We start from the raw sequence: 4,882 nt of genomic DNA on the forward strand, positions 1-4,882 counted from the left end.
TCACGCCTACTGGCTGAAGAAGCTGACTGCACTCCACGAGCGTCTGGCAGCACAAATGAACCAGCTGCTAGTTAACGAGAGACACCCGGAATGGCTAACCGAAGGTCGGACGGTCCTGATCCCCAAGGACCCCAAGAAGGGACCGGTCCCATCCAACTACCGACCAATAACCTGCCTCAGTACTACATGGAAGCTCCTGTCAGGCATCATATCGGCTAAGATGAACAGGCACATGGGTCAATACATGAGCGGGGCACAGAAAGGGATTGGCAAGAATACCAGAGGCGCAAAACACCAGCTACTGGTAGACAGAACAGTCAGCCGAGACTGCAAGACCAGACTGACCAACCTGTGCACAGCCTGGATTGATTACAAGAAGGCCTATGACTCAATGCCCCACAGCTGGATACTGGAATGCCTAGAATTGTACAAGATCAACAGGACCCTAAGAGCCTTCATCAGGAACTCAATGGGAATGTGGCACACAACACTAGAGGCCAATTTCAAGCCCATAGCACAAGTCACCATCAAGTGCGGGATCTACCAAGGAGATGCTCTGTCCCCACTGCTGTTCTGCATAGGCCTGAACCCCCTCAGTGAGATCATTAACAAGACTGGCTATGGATACCGACTACGGAACGGAGCGGTTGTCAGCCACCTCCTGTACATGGATGACATCAAGCTGTATGCCAAGAGTGAACGAGACATCGATTCACTGATACACACTACCAGGCTATACAGCAATGACATTGGAATGTCATTCGGGCTGGAGAAGTGTAGTCGGATGGTAACAAAGAGAGGGAAGGTAGTCAGAACTGAAGGGATCGAACTACCAGAAGGCAACATTGCAGACATAGAGGACAGTTACAAGTACCTGGGGATCCCACAGGCGAATGGGAACCATGAAGAGGCCGCTAGGAAAGCTGCAACCACCAAGTACCTGCAGAGGGTCAGGCAAGTCCTGAGGAGTCAGCTGAATGGTAAGAACAAGATCCGGGCCATCAACACCTACGCCCTGCCCGTGATCAGATACCCTGCTGGGGTAATAGGCTGGCCAAAGGAGGAGATAGAAGCCACTGACATCAAGACAAGAAAGCTCCTTACCATGCATGGAGGGTTTCACCCCAAGTCTAGCACCCTGAGGTTGTACGCTAAGCGGAAGGAAGGGGGCCGAGGACTGGTGAGTGTCAGCACCACAGTCCAGGATGAGACAAGAAACATCCACGAATACATCACGAAGATGGCCCCAACTGACAGTGTGCTCAGTGAATACCTCAGGCAGCAGAAACCCAAGAAAGAGGAGGAAGGCGAGGAACCATCATGGAAGGACAGGCCCCTGCACGGTATGTACCACCGGCAGATAGAGGAGGTGGCTGATATCCAGAAATCCTACCAGTGGCTGGACAAAGCTGGACTGAAAGACAGCACAGAGGCACTAATCATGGCAGCACAAGAACAAGCTCTGAGTACAAGATCCATAGAGGCTGGGGTCTATCACACCAGGCAAGACCCCAGGTGCAGGCTGTGTAAAGATGCCCCAGAGACAATCCAGCACATAACAGCAGGGTGCAAGATGCTAGCAGGCAAGGCATACATGGAACGCCATAACCAAGTGGCCGGCATAGTGTACAGGAACATCTGTGCCGAGTATAACCTGGAAGTCCCAAGGTCAAAATGGGAGATGCCCCCAAGGGTGATGGAGAATGACCGAGCTAAGATCCTGTGGGACTTCCAGATGCAGACGGACAAAATGGTGGTGGCTAACCAACCGGACATAGTGGTGGTAGACAAACAGAAGAAGACGGCTGTAGTGATCGATGTAGCGGTTCCGAATGACAGCAATATCAGGAAGAAGGAACACGAGAAGCTGGAGAAATACCAAGGGCTCAGAGAAGAGCTCGAGAGGATGTGGAGGGTGAAGGTAACGGTGGTCCCCGTGGTAATCGGAGCACTAGGTGCGGTGACTCCCAAGCTAGGCGAGTGGCTCCAGCAGATCCCGGGAACAACATCGGAGATCTCTGTCCAGAAGAGCGCAGTCCTGGGAACAGCTAAGATACTGCGCAGGACCCTCAAGCTCCCAGGCCTCTGGTAGAGGACCCGAGCTTGAAGGATAAACCGCCCGTAGGGGCGTGCTGGGTGTTTTTATATATATATATATGAGACATAAATATTGTTCGTTTAATATGTTGGCATTACTAAATTTGGGTCAATGCTTACATATATGTGTAAAAAGGAAATGTACGAGCTGTGATAACTGTTTCTGATAGAATGAAGATCAGACTGATATATTAAATATTCCTTTATTAGGTGAGAAAATCAGACCATGTCATAACTGCTTTAAGTCATACAGAATAGATATCAGAGCCTTAAACAGGCCGACTTCTGCTAAATGGGTCAAAGTGGGCAGAAAGTATACAAACACATAACATCCTTATAGAATATGATGTAACACTATAGATCAACTTACCTCAGAATATATAAAGCATATAAACAATTACAGCAATATGATGCAACAAACACAGCAGTGCTACTAATCCAAAATACTCAAAGCTTCATAGAACTGAAACAAACATTTATTTTTAGCTCCATTCTGCTGCTGATACATACTTTAGGTTTCTGAATATTAAACTTGTTGCTGCCTTTCATAGTGTGTAACTTGAAGGCCCTGAGTACTTTCTCCCACACTGAAAACACTGGAATGATAACATTATTTGAACATTACCTAATAAGACTGATTCAGGACAGACAATTAGTTATGTTAAACTTTCCTAGCAGTCCTTCACAAACAGGAACAGTCTGTCTATTCTCTCCATCTGTCAGCTGCTGCTGGCTCTTCCTCCTCCTCTTCCTCACACACTGCTGAGTTTGTCCTGGTGGATCATCAGGGGTGCAAGGCCTCACAGATGATGTGCAGCAGTGGGTCCCTCAGTCTGTCCTCACTCTGGACACTTGCAGTTGTCACACATGGAAATCAAATGTGTGATAAGCTGCAGGATTCAAACACAAGTGTAACTTATAAACACATGTTCATACTTTTATTCCACAATCAGAGAGAAAGAAACAGAGAGAGAGTGCAGGCAGTGTTGGGAAGGTTACTTTTAAAATGTATTCCATTACAGAATACTGAATACATGCCCCAAAATGTATTCTGTAACGTATTCCGTTACGTTACTCAATGAGAGTAACGTATTCTGAATACTCTGGATTACTTAATATATTATCATGCTGTTTACAACTACGTGAATGTACTATTGCTGTGATTTATTACTGTTACTGAAGGTCCGCGGCTCCGAAACGTAGTAAAGGGACCTCTGGCTAATACGTCGGGTTCCGTGTCGGGCTGGTAGCCGAAAACTAGCTTTACTTTGTTGTCTGGGTCAACTTTGCTTGCGGGAGACAGAGAGAGGCGTTGAAAGGCTCCAACGGAATTTATTTTTTCCGGAGGAAAACACGAACACCGTGTACAGTCGAGTCTTAATAACTTACTTACAAATGGGCTCGTCAGGCACTCTTCTTGGCTGCTGTGGTTATTATTATATTTACATGCTTCCAGCTCCCGTTTTTGCTCTGTGACAGCTCGGACTTTTCCTTTCTCTCCCTCCCTCGCTCACAGACACATAACGTGTATGGCAGTCCATTCTCGCTGCAGCACGGACTACACTGCCCATCAGGCTACATTCTTTAGAGCTATGCCTGTAGCATTCTGCCTTTTAGCTTAGCACAACAACAACAACAAAAAGGCGCTCTCTCACCCAGGAAACACGCAGAGAGAGAGCGCGTCACCCTGTAACCATGGCAACCGTAACGCTGCCGCCTGGAACAACAGAACATAGCTGTCAAACAAACCCAAACAGTCCTGACCCGCGACAATATGAAACAGGGAAGTACCGCCGTGTAATCCATTTATTTCATCAAAGTAACTGTATTCTGAATACCACCTTTTTAAACGGTAACTGTAACGGAATACAGTTACTCATATTTTGTATTCTAAATACGTAACGGCGGTACATGTATTCCGTTACTCCCCAACACTGAGTGCAGGACAGACAGAGAGGTGACAGTCTCAGGTGTATACACTGCTACAAAACAGCACAAGAGAAGGAGGATTTAGTGTTTGTGTTATTACGTTGTTTTTTATTTGTCTACTGTCATTTTTGATTTCCTCTGCCTTTAGGATTACAGGTATCCAGGGTCAGGAGAGGGAGTCAGTGGGAAGCCCACTGCTGCTACTTGGCCTTGTTTGCCCTCATGGATGAGGTGATAGGACAGAGGGCTTCCATTAGGCCTCCTGTCCTAATTTCCTCTCTCTCTGAGGACACTCCAGGCCGGAGCGCAGCAGTGGGTGACCAAAACGAAAGTGATGAGGAGGGGAGCAGCCACCCACAACAGGGAGAAAGAGGAAAAGGGACAGAGATGATGAGCTGCTAGACCTCATCAGAGAGGACATGAGGCAGCAAAGAGAGGCTGAGGAGAGCACAGGAGAGCAGGGAGAGGATGGACAGACTGTTTTCAATTCTTGGATCAGTTCCGAAAGGAGAAATGTATTTATTTCAGGGGTGTCCAAACTGCGGCCTGCGGTCCAGTTTTAATTGGCCCGCAAGTAATTTTATAAATAGAATAGAATATGGCCCGCACTTCAACTTTTGCTTGAGTGTGTTGCACTTCTTAGTTTTAACACCAGGGGGAGCTACTGTTGATCAAGGCAGTTGCTCCACCAAAACGGACAATCACAGAAGAAATTTACCCCAAGTTACTAAACATGGCAGAACCAAAGAAGCGAAAGGTAGAAAGTGAATGCAGAAAATTTCAGACACGGTGGGAGAGTGAATACTTCTTCAAAGAATTCAAGGGGAAGTGTGTCTGTTTGATCTGCACTGAAACT

This window comes from Oreochromis niloticus, linkage group LG3 (assembly GCF_001858045.2).
Source record: "Oreochromis niloticus isolate F11D_XX linkage group LG3, O_niloticus_UMD_NMBU, whole genome shotgun sequence".
In the NCBI taxonomy this organism is placed as follows: domain Eukaryota; kingdom Metazoa; phylum Chordata; class Actinopteri; order Cichliformes; family Cichlidae; genus Oreochromis; species Oreochromis niloticus.